Source organism: Medicago sativa, chromosome 5, assembly GCF_051527215.1.
Source record: "Medicago sativa cultivar Bolivia chromosome 5, Bolivia_mono, whole genome shotgun sequence".
NCBI lineage: Eukaryota > Viridiplantae > Streptophyta > Magnoliopsida > Fabales > Fabaceae > Medicago > Medicago sativa.
In genome coordinates this window covers 36,424,639-36,437,493 of record NC_140753.1, presented here as the reverse complement: position 1 = coordinate 36,437,493, position 12,855 = coordinate 36,424,639, and the positions used below count along the sequence as shown (strand labels likewise).

Sequence of the window (12,855 nt, the reverse complement as noted above, 5' to 3'; positions counted from 1 at the left end):
TGTAAAAACGAGTGAAATCCGTAAATTAACAAGGAAATTCACTTAACCCCCATTTCGGCCATTTTTGAAAACTCTAAAATCAACCATGGAAGTCGTAGATATTCTTGTTAGATTTCCTAGGAACTGATACATGCTTCGATTCAATAAGGCTAGGCCACTTTATGCCCTTTTTAGTGAAAGAAAAAGTGTCAAAAACGAGTGAAATCCAAAAATTAACAAGGAAATTCACTTAACCTCCATTTCGGCCGTTTTTGAAAATTTTAAAATAAACCATGGAAGTCTTAGATATTCTAGTTAGATTTCCTATGAACTATTACATGTTTCGATTCAATAAGGCTAGGCCACTTTATGCCCTTTTGGTGAAAGAAAAAGGGTCAAACACTACTAGAAAAATTGAGAATAGAGACGGGCAAAATCCGTCTCTAAAACGAGAGAAATCTGTCTCTGAACATGTCTGAGACGGAATCAGAGACGGAAATAGGTCTGTCGTTATTTTCGTCGTCTCTAAAGCCTTTAGAGACGGAATTTAGATTTCTGTCTCTATCAGAGACGGAAATAATCCGTCTCCAATATATAAAGTCCGTCGCTAACATCTAAATCAAAGAAGCTGAAAATCCGTCGCAGTTAGAGACGGAAACCACGGTCTCAATCTAATATAATTCCGTCTCTAAACTTTGTCAAAAAATTTAACATTCCGTCTCTATTCATTAAATTTCCGTCTCTACGGAGACAGATCGCAATTCCGTCTCTAAAAACCTTTTTTTTTTATAAATAAAATCTACCTTGATATTCTAAATATTTAGTACTAAAATAATGTTTATAATATTCATTATGTTGATCTAACTCTCAAGAATGTCACAATTATATTTTGATAAACATCAAATTTGCAAAAAATGACATGGAAGTCTTGATCCTAAACACTCATACAACATAACTTCACCACTTGATATCAAAATATAAAGTTGTCCAACAAAACATCACTACTTGATTGTTTGATCTAACAAAAAACTAAATATACAAAAGTAATCAAACTAAAATTCATCCACCTCGTTGTTACCATAGCAGCAACTTTAAACGCCAAAGGCTGTATAAAACTTATTCAACTCCAACTGTTTAATAGTTTTGTTCTCTCCTACAAACTTTTGTACAACCCTCGTCAATAGATCAGCACCATTCCATCTCAAACTGTTACCGTCATATGTCATATAGAACTCTTCCAAGCATTCCTTTATGAACAGACTGCATGGAACAAAGAATGAATTTCACATAATGTTCAATACTAACAAATCAAATTAATTGCATTTTCCCCATCACTCTTATCATTCAATATGGTTGTTAATAAATTTATGTGTTTTTGTTTCTCATATTGATAATAGCAAGAGGGTACAAGAAAATCAAATAGCAAAGCATTCACATAAATATGGATATGGACTTAATCATGTTTAACATCCCAACTTCAATAAGAATTGGATAAAATACATATCAAGCAATTATGGAAAAATAGACATGGTGGAAATAAACCAAATCAATAATACATATCTAGCAAATAGCTTAATGTGATTATTGCAGGGCTATAATAACAAGAGTCCTTAAAGTCCTTTACATAAACCATATTATTGAAAAATGCAGAAAATTAATCATGTTCAACATCCCAACTCCAAATGCAACATCAACATATATATATATATATATATATATATATATATATATATATATATATATATATATATATATATATATGTATATGAATTGAATAAAACACATAGCTAGCAAATAGCTTAATGTGATTAAGCAACGAGGGAATAGAAAAATGGCAGCAAACCAAATCATATTACATAGCTAGCAAATAACCATAAATGATCTTCTTCTTGAATAATGAGTAAGTAACAAAAATCAAAAACATAAAACTGTAACAAAAGTAGCAGAAATGTAATAAGATTCCATTGAAATTACCTAGAGGTTTACAAAATCTGTAGGCTGTTGTTTTATCCTGAAAGCAAAGCATTCCTCGGATAAAAAGTAAAAAGAAATCTGTGTTAATGTCATCGTGTAGTATGTGCACGAATGTACGTGTGTTTGTGTATGCAGCTGGGTTTGTCAGTGTAAGATGAACAAAGAAAAAGAGCAATACCTGTCATTTCCGGGTAACCAGGATGAGCTAAATGTAGCAGTTCCATCCACGTTCTCTTTGGCATCCTCGTTCTCTTTGGTATCCTCCTCATCACTTGCTGATTCTTCATCACCAAAAACAGAGGATTCTTCTCCAACAAGAACACTGGAAATTTTTTAAGTTATATAAGAAACCTATATGATAATGATGTATGCATGCTGGACACAGTAATCCATGTGAATGGAGGTGATTTTAAAATTCAAACCTGGATTCCTTTAATGAGTCATTTTTTTGTTTTGCTCTCTGGCGGAGTGTTATAACATACTTTGATAGTGCACTAGAGGTTGACTTCTCATCCTATCAAAATCAAGTTGACTGTTTACAATTCTCAAATATAGAAAGGAAATCGACATGCTCTTTTCATAGAGAATAATAGTTAGCTATGATGAAAAAACGTCATCTACAATTTTCATAAAATGGTGCAAAAATTATATACATAAGCCCTTCACAGAGAATAAATTAATTAAGTGGGTTCCCTATGTAAGAGAAATAATTGAGTTAAGTAAAAATCTATGAGTGCAAAACTATCAGCTTTCAAATCTAATTAACATAAAACTCAATAGAAATAGTTCATAAAGAACAGCTAAAAGAGGACGGTGGAGTAAAAATCTTACCCGAGAGTGGGTTTCTCCTTGGAGCTGCAAGAAACACAGCAAAGATTAGAAATTGATTATGAAAAATTAAAAATCAACAAAAAGGATTACTAATTAAACAGAATTCAAAAAATAATATCAATATAAACAATAAATTAAATTGAACAAAAATATCTCATGAACTGAAATGTAAATCTATTGAAACCAATCATGACATTATTTATAAATCATCAAAAGAATAATTTTTTCGAATCAAGAAAACCTAATTAACGAAAGGGGGCGATTCTGGATCTAAGAAAACCTAATTAGCCATACCTCTATAGATCTAAGATACCCATGACTGAAAATCAACAAAAAAAAATTGTTTTTTCGCAAAATCGAATGGGAAATTCTGAAAGAATAGCATAAACACGGCGTAAATCGAAAAAACAATAAACCAAATGAAAAAATTAAAAAATATACAATAATAATAAGAGAAAACAATTGATACCTCATAAACTAAGACGAACTGGGATCGAAAGATCGGGGAGTCTTTACTCGGTGGTGATTGTTGGGGGAAGAGAAGAAGCAGTGGAGAGAGAGATGGACAAAGGAGAAAGAAAAAAGGACAGAACTGAGTTCGGTTAAGAACACACAATAATTATTATATTATAGCCTTAGATGTTATTTTGATATTGTTAAGTGATTTTTTTTTTTTTTTTACAATAATATTGTTAAGTGAGTTGTTTAATTTTCATGGGAAAATAAAATAGATTATAAGTACCTAAAGGAATCTATATCAATACGTGGACATCAAATCCATACATCCACATATATATATATATATATATATATATATATATATATATATATATATATATATATATATATATATATATATATAGGAATTCTAAGTACCAGGGAAATACCCAAAGTGTACCTATTTAATTATGTGTCATCTCATCAAACATAAGGGTCAAATTGTCCCTATTTAATTATGTGTCATCTCATCAAACATATGTGTCATCTCACTATTTTTGTAAGTTTTATATATTAGTTTCTTTTCTTTTTTTGAAAGTACATAATTTTTTTTTCTTACCAACACATGTTGGCTCAGTTGGTAAGGAACGGGCCACTTCCCCTCAGAAGGTTGTGTGTTCGATTCCTGCTGCCGATGTGAGGACGGTGTTGGTGGGTAATCTATAAGTACCTCTGTAAGTGTCCTTTGGGTCCGGATGCCTGCTCTGACCCTGGTGGTGACCGAAGCCGAATCCACCTTAACTTTCTTCAACCAAGAAAAAAGGTTTTTTTTCACTATTTTCTTAAGTTTTATATATTATTTTCTTTTTTTTTTTTGAAAGTGCATAATTTTTTCTCCTTCAAAAAAAGAAAGTTACATAATTTTTTTTTACAATATCTTATAAATACTTAAAATTTTCCTATATGCAAAAACTTAATTTATTTACTATAAAATTAAAACTACTATGAATTTTAATTCCGTCCAAAACAATTCAGATATATTTAATAAAATATTTGTGTCATAATAGCGCCGCAAATTCCGTCCCAATTTAACTATTTTGGGACGGAAAATAATTTCGTCCCGAAATTCCTTCTCAGTTCGATGTTTTCTTGTAGTGAAAAGGGAGAAGAGAGAACGTTAATGTAAAAGAGTGGTGGAAGTGAAGTGTTTATAAGAGATAATCTTTATTACTATTATTTTTATTCTTATTATTATATTATAAAAGAAAAAGAGCAAACCAAAATCGCGGGCTCCTTTAAAAGAAGTGGGCGACAATGAAATAGTTGGGAAAAAATGAAAAGTTTTATTAGAGACGGAATTCAGAGACGGAAATAGTCAGAGACGGATAATTTCCGTCTCTAAGAAAAGTTTGACTGTTTTAATAACCACTTGACCATTTGGAGACGGACACATAGACGGAATACATTAGCCTCAGAGACGGAAAATTTTTGAGACTGAAATTTCCGTCTCTAAAACCGTCACAGATACATAAATTATAATTTCCGTCTCTCAATGTTTTTTTCCGTCTCCAATTCCGTCTCTATTAGAGACAAACATAATTCCGTCTCTAAATTCCGTCGGTATTTCAACTTTTTTTAGTAGTGAAAAACGAGTGAAATCCGTAAATTAACAAGGAAATTCACATAACCCCCATTTCGGCCGTTTTTGAAAACTCTAAAATCAACCATGGAAGTCGTAGATATTCTAGTTAGATTTCCTATGAACTATTACATGTTTCGATTCAATAAGGCTAGGCCACTTTATGCCCTTTATAGTGAAAGAAAAAGGGTCAAAAACTAGTGAAATCCGTAAATTAACAAGGAAATTCACTTAACCCCCATTTCGGCCGTTTTGAAAATTTTAAAATAAACCATGGAAGTCATAGATATTCTAGTTAGATTTCCTATGAACTATTACATGTTTCGATTCAATAAGGCTAGGCCACTTTATGCCCTTTTTAGTGAAAGAAAAAGTGTCAAAAACGAGTGAAATCCAAAAATTAACAAGGAAATTCACTTAACCCCCATTTCGGACGTTTTTGAAAATTTTAAAATAAACCATGGAAGTCATAGATATTCTAGTTAGATTTCCTATGAACTATTACATGTTTCGATTCAATAAGGTTAGGCCACTTTATGCCCTTTTAGTGAAAGAAAAAGGGTCAAAAACGAGTGAAATACGTAAATTAACAAGGAAATTCACATCACCCCCATTTCGGCCGTTTATGAAAACTCTAAAATCAACCATGGAAGTCGTTGATATTCTTGTTAGATTTCGTAGGAACTGTTACATGCTTCGATTCAATAAGGCTAGGCCACTTTATGCCCTTTATAGTGAAAGAAAAAAGGTTAAAAACTAGTGAAATTCGTAAATTAACAAGGAAATTCACTTAACCCCCATTTCGGCCGTTTTTGAAAATTTTAAAATAAACCATGGAAGTCATAGATATTCTAGTTAGATTTCCTATGAACTATTACATGTTTCGATTCAATAAGGCTAGGCCACTTTATGCCCTTTTTAGTGAAAGAAAAAGTGTCAAAAACGAGTGAAATCCAAAAATTAACAAGGAAATTCACTTAACCTCCATTTCGGCCGTTTTTGAAAATTTTAAAATAAACCATGGAAGTCTTACATATTCTAGTTAGATTTCCTATGAACTATTACATGTTTCGATTCAATAAGGCTAGGCCACTTTATGCCCTTTTGGTGAAAGAAAAAGGGTCAAAAACGAGTGAAATCCGTAAATTAACAAGGAAATTCACATAACCCCCATTTCGGCCGTTTTTGAAAACTCTAAAATCAACCATGGAAGTCGTAGATATTCTTGTTAGATTTCGTAGGAACTGTTACATGCTTCGATTCAATAAGGCTAGGCCACTTTATGCCCTTTATAGTGAAAGAAAAAGGGTCAAAAACTAGTGAAATCCGTAAATTAACAAGGAAATTCACTTAACCCCCATTTCGGCCGTTTTTGAAAATTTTAAAATAAACCATGGAAGTCTTAGATATTCTAGTTAGATTTCCTATGAACTATTACATGTTTCGATTCAATAAGGCTAGGCCACTTTATGCCCTTTTGGTGAAAGAAAAAGGGTCAAAAACGAGTGAAATCCGTAAATTAACAAGGAAATTCACATAACCCCCATTTCGGCCGTTTTTGAAAACTCTAAAATCAACCATGGAAGTCGTAGATATTCTTGTTAGATTTCGTAGGAACTGTTACATGCTTCGATTCAATAAGGCTAGGCCACTTTATGCCCTTTATAGTGAAAGAAAAAGGGTCAAAAACTAGTGAAATCCGTAAATTAACAAGGAAATTCACTTAACCCCCATTTCGGCCGTTTTTGAAAATTTTAAAATAAACCATGGAAGTCATAGATATTCTAGTTAGATTTCCTATGAACTGTTACTTGTTTCGATTCAATAAGGCTAGGCCACTTTATGCCCTTTTTAGTGAAAGAAAAAGTGTCAAAAACGAGTGAAATCCAAAAATTAACAAGGAAATTCACTTAACCCCCATTTCGGCCGTTTTTTGAAAATTTTAAAATAAACCATGGAAGTCTTAGATATTCTAGTTAGATTTCCTATGAACTATTACATGTGTCGATTCAATAAGGCTAGGCCACTTTATGCCCTTTTAGTGAAAGAAAAAGGGTCAAAAACGAGTGAAATACGTAAATTAACAAGGAAATTCACATAACCCCCATTTCGGCTGTTTTTAAAAACTCTAAAATCAACCATGGAAGTCGTAGATATTCTAGTTAGATTTCATAGGAACTGTTACATGCTTCGATTCAATAAGGCTAGGCCACTTTATGCCCTTTATAATGAAAGAAAAAGGGTCAAAAACTAGTGAAATCCGTAAATTAACAAGGAAATTCACTTAACCCCCATTTCGGCCGTTTTTGAAAATTTTAAAATAAACCATGGAAGTCATGGATATTCTAGTTAGATTTCCTATGAACTATTACATGTTTCGATTCAATAAGGCTAGGCCACTTTATGCCCTTTTTAGTGAAAGAAAAAGTGTCAAAAACGAGTGAAATCCAAAAATTAACAAGGAAATTCACTTAACCCCCATTTCGGACGTTTTTGAAAATTTTAAAATAAACCATGGAAGTCATAGATATTCTAGTTAGATTTCCTATGAACTATTACATGTTTCGATTCAATAAGGCTAGGCCACTTTATGCCCTTTTGGTGAAAGAAAAAGGGTCAAAAACGAGTGAAATCCGTAAATTAACAAGGAAATTCACATAACCCCCATTTCGGCCGTTTTTGAAAACTCTAAAATCAACCATGGAAGTCGTAGATATTCTTGTTAGATTTCGTAGGAACTGTTACATGCTTCGATTCAATAAGGCTAGGCCACTTTATGCCCTTTATAGTGAAAGAAAAAGGGTCAAAAACTAGTGAAATCCGTAAATTAACAAGGAAATTCACTTAACCCCCATTTCGGCCGTTTTTGAAAATTTTAAAATAAACCATGGAAGTCATAGATATTCTAGTTAGATTTCCTATGAACTATTACTTGTTTCGATTCAATAAGGCTAGGCCACTTTATGCCCTTTTTAGTGAAAGAAAAAGTGTAAAAACGAGTGAAATCCGTAAATTAACAAGGAAATTCACTTAACCCTCATTTCGGCCATTTTTGAAAACTCTAAAATCAACCATGGAAGTCGTAGATATTCTTGTTGGATTTCCTAGGAACTGATACATGCTTCGATTCAATAAGGCTAGGCCACTTTATGCCCTTTTTAGTGAAAGAAAAAGTGTCAAAAACGAGTGAAATCCAAAAATTAACAAGGAAATTCACTTAACCTCCATTTCGGCCGTTTTTGAAAATTTTAAAATAAACCATGGAAGTCTTAGATATTCTAGTTAGATTTCCTATGAACTATTACATGTTTCGATTCAATAAGGCTAGGCCACTTTATGCCCTTTTGGTGAAAGAAAAAGGGTCAAAAACGAGTGAAATCCGTAAATTAACAAGGAAATTCACATAACCCCCATTTCGGCCGTTTTTGAAAACTCTAAAATCAACCATGGAAGTCGTAGATATTCTAGTTAGATTTCCTATGAACTATTACATGTTTCGATTCAATAAGGCTAGGCCACTTTATGCCCTTTATAGTGAAAGAAAAAGGGTCAAAAACTAGTGAAATCCGTAAATTAACAAGGAAATTCACTTAACCCCCATTTCGGCCGTTTTGAAAATTTTAAAATAAACCATGGAAGTCATAGATATTCTAGTTAGATTTCCTATGAACTATTACATGTTTCGATTCAATAAGGCTAGGCCACTTTATGCCCTTTTTAGTGAAAGAAAAAGTGTCAAAAACGAGTGAAATCCAAAAATTAACAAGGAAATTCACTTAACCCCCATTTCGGACGTTTTTGAAAATTTTAAAATAAACCATGGAAGTCATAGATATTCTAGTTAGATTTCCTATGAACTATTACATGTTTCGATTCAATAAGGTTAGACCACTTTATGCCCTTTTAGTGAAAGAAAAAGGGTCAAAAACGAGTGAAATACGTAAATTAACAAGGAAATTCACATCACCCCCATTTCGGCCGTTTATGAAAACTCTAAAATCAACCATGGAAGTCGTTGATATTCTTGTTAGATTTCGTAGGAACTGTTACATGCTTCGATTCAATAAGGCTAGGCCACTTTATGCCCTTTATAGTGAAAGAAAAAAGGTTAAAAACTAGTGAAATCCGTAAATTAACAAGGAAATTCACTTAACCCCCATTTCGGCCGTTTTTGAAAATTTTAAAATAAACCATGGAAGTCATAGATATTCTAGTTAGATTTCCTATGAACTATTACATGTTTCGATTCAATAAGGCTAGGCCACTTTATGCCCTTTTTAGTGAAAGAAAAAGTGTCAAAAACGAGTGAAATCCAAAAATTAACAAGGAAATTCACTTAACCTCCATTTCGGCCGTTTTTGAAAATTTTAAAATAAACCATGGAAGTCTTAGATATTCTAGTTAGATTTCCTATGAACTATTACATGTTTCGATTCAATAAGGCTAGGCCACTTTATGCCCTTTTGGTGAAAGAAAAAGGGTCAAAAACGAGTGAAATCCGTAAATTAACAAGGAAATTCACATAACCCCCATTTCGGCCGTTTTTGAAAACTCTAAAATCAACCATGGAAGTCGTAGATATTCTTGTTAGATTTCGTAGGAACTGTTACATGCTTCGATTCAATAAGGCTAGGCCACTTTATGCCCTTTATAGTGAAAGAAAAAGGGTCAAAAACTAGTGAAATCCGTAAATTAACAAGGAAATTCACTTAACCCCCATTTCGGCCGTTTTTGAAAATTTTAAAATAAACCATGGAAGTCTTAGATATTCTAGTTAGATTTCCTATGAACTATTACATGTTTCGATTCAATAAGGCTAGGCCACTTTATGCCCTTTTGGTGAAAGAAAAAGGGTCAAAAACGAGTGAAATCCGTAAATTAACAAGGAAATTCACATAACCCCCATTTCGGCCGTTTTTGAAAACTCTAAAATCAACCATGGAAGTCGTAGATATTCTTGTTAGATTTCGTAGGAACTGTTACATGCTTCGATTCAATAAGGCTAGGCCACTTTATGCCCTTTATAGTGAAAGAAAAAGGGTCAAAAACTAGTGAAATCCGTAAATTAACAAGGAAATTCACTTAACCCCCATTTCGGCCGTTTTTGAAAATTTTAAAATAAACCATGGAAGTCATAGATATTCTAGTTAGATTTCCTATGAACTGTTACTTGTTTCGATTCAATAAGGCTAGGCCACTTTATGCCCTTTTTAGTGAAAGAAAAAGTGTCAAAAACGAGTGAAATCCAAAAATTAACAAGGAAATTCACTTAACCCCCATTTCGGCCGTTTTTTGAAAATTTTAAAATAAACCATGGAAGTCTTAGATATTCTAGTTAGATTTCCTATGAACTATTACATGTGTCGATTCAATAAGGCTAGGCCACTTTATGCCCTTTTAGTGAAAGAAAAAGGGTCAAAAACGAGTGAAATACGTAAATTAACAAGGAAATTCACATAACCCCCATTTCGGCTGTTTTTAAAAACTCTAAAATCAACCATGGAAGTCGTAGATATTCTAGTTAGATTTCATAGGAACTGTTACATGCTTCGATTCAATAAGGCTAGGCCACTTTATGCCCTTTATAATGAAAGAAAAAGGGTCAAAAACTAGTGAAATCCGTAAATTAACAAGGAAATTCACTTAACCCCCATTTCGGCCGTTTTTGAAAATTTTAAAATAAACCATGGAAGTCATGGATATTCTAGTTAGATTTCCTATGAACTATTACATGTTTCGATTCAATAAGGCTAGGCCACTTTATGCCCTTTTTAGTGAAAGAAAAAGTGTCAAAAACGAGTGAAATCCAAAAATTAACAAGGAAATTCACTTAACCCCCATTTCGGACGTTTTTGAAAATTTTAAAATAAACCATGGAAGTCATAGATATTCTAGTTAGATTTCCTATGAACTATTACATGTTTCGATTCAATAAGGTTAGGCCACTTTATGCCCTTTTAGTGAAAGAAAAAGGGTCAAAAACGAGTGAAATACGTAAATTAACAAGGAAATTCACATCACCCCCATTTCGGCCGTTTATGAAAACTCTAAAATCAACCATGGAAGTCGTAGATATTCTTGTTAGATTTCGTAGGAACTGTTACATGCTTCGATTCAATAAGGCTAGGCCACTTTATGCCCTTTATAGTGAAAGAAAAAGGGTTAAAAACTAGTGAAATCCGTAAATTAACAAGGAAATTCACTTAACCCCCATTTCGGCCGTTTTTGAAAATTTTAAAATAAACCATGGAAGTCATAGATATTCTAGTTAGATTTCCTATGAACTATTACATGTTTCGATTCAATAAGGCTAGGCCACTTTATGCCCTTTTTAGTGAAAGAAAAAGTGTCAAAAACGAGTGAAATCCAAAAATTAACAAGGAAATTCACTTAACCTCCATTTCGGCCGTTTTTGAAAATTTTAAAATAAACCATGGAAGTCTTAGATATTCTAGTTAGATTTCCTATGAACTATTACATGTTTCGATTCAATAAGGCTAGGCCACTTTATGCCCTTTTGGTGAAAGAAAAAGGGTCAAAAACGAGTGAAATCCGTAAATTAACAAGGAAATTCACATAACCCCCATTTCGGCCGTTTTTGAAAACTCTAAAATCAACCATGGAAGTCGTAGATATTCTTGTTAGATTTCGTAGGAACTGTTACATGCTTCGATTCAATAAGGCTAGGCCACTTTATGCCCTTTATAGTGAAAGAAAAAGGGTCAAAAACTAGTGAAATCCGTAAATTAACAAGGAAATTCACTTAACCCCCATTTCGGCCGTTTTCGAAAATTTTAAAATAAACCATGGAAGTCATAGATATTCTAGTTAGATTTCCTATGAACTGTTACTTGTTTCGATTCAATAAGGCTAGGCCACTTTATGCCCTTTTTAGTGAAAGAAAAAGTGTCAAAAACGAGTGAAATCCAAAAATTAACAAGGAAATTCACTTAACCCCCATTTCGGCCGGTTTTTGAAAATTTTAAAATAAACCATGGAAGTCTTAGATATTCTAGTTAGATTTCCTATGAACTATTACATGTGTCGATTCAATAAGGCTAGGCCACTTTATGCCCTTTTAGTGAAAGAAAAAGGGTCAAAAACGAGTGAAATACGTAAATTAACAAGGAAATTCACATAACCCCCATTTCGGCTGTTTTTAAAAACTCTAAAATCAACCATGGAAGTCGTAGATATTCTTGTTAGATTTCATAGGAACTGTTACATGCTTCGATTCAATAAGGCTAGTCCACTTTATGCCCTTTATAGTGAAAGAAAAAGGGTCAAAAACTAGTGAAATCCGTAAATTAACAAGGAAATTCACTTAACCCCCATTTCGTCGTTTTTGAAAATTTTAAAATAAACCATGGAAGTCATAGATATTCTAGTTAGATTTCCAATGAACTATTACATGTTTCGATTCAATAAGGCTAGGCCACTTTATGCCCTTTTTAGTGAAAGAAAAAGTGTCTGAAACGAGTGAAATCCGTAAATTAACAAGGAAATTCACTTAACCCCCATTTCGGCCGTTTTGAAAATTTTAAAATAAACCATGGAAGTCATAGATATTCTAGTTAGATTTCCTATGAACTATTACATGTTTCGATTCAATAAGGCTAGGCCACTTTATGCCCTTTTTAGTGAAAGAAAAAGTGTCAAAAACGAGTGAAATCCGTAAATTAACAAGGAAATTCACATAACCCCCATTTCGGCCGTTTTTGAAAACTCTAAAATCAACCATGGAAGTCGTAGATATTCTTGTTAGATTTCGTAGGAACTGTTACATGCTTCGATTCAATAAGGCTAGGCCACTTTATGCCCTTTATAGTGAAAGAAAAAGGGTCAAAAACTAGTGAAATCCGTAAATTAACAAGGAAATTCACTTAACCCCCATTTCGGCCGTTTTTGAAAATTTTAAAATAAACCATGGAAGTCATAGATATTCTAGTTAGATTTCCTATGAACTGTTACTTGTTTCGATTCAATAAGGCTAG

The 12,855-nt window shown here is 32.8% G+C and overlaps 1 long non-coding RNA gene across 3 annotated transcripts; it reads right to left on the bottom strand.

The window, feature by feature from the left end:
• Positions 1–798: 798 nt before the first annotated feature.
• Positions 799–3,420, bottom strand: LOC146922043 (uncharacterized). Of its 3 annotated transcripts, none has more exons than XR_015012351.1 (6): positions 3,254–3,420; positions 2,785–2,808; positions 2,376–2,467; positions 2,132–2,275; positions 1,954–2,007; positions 799–1,239 (listed from the first exon to the last, which is right to left on the bottom strand). It is a non-coding gene; the product is annotated as an uncharacterized LOC146922043 (long non-coding RNA). The 3 variants fall into 3 exon arrangements; XR_015012349.1 differs by having other exon boundaries at positions 1,954–1,990; positions 3,254–3,413; XR_015012350.1 differs by lacking the exon at positions 1,954–2,007 and having other exon boundaries at positions 3,254–3,411.
• Positions 3,421–12,855: the final 9,435 nt, after the last annotated feature.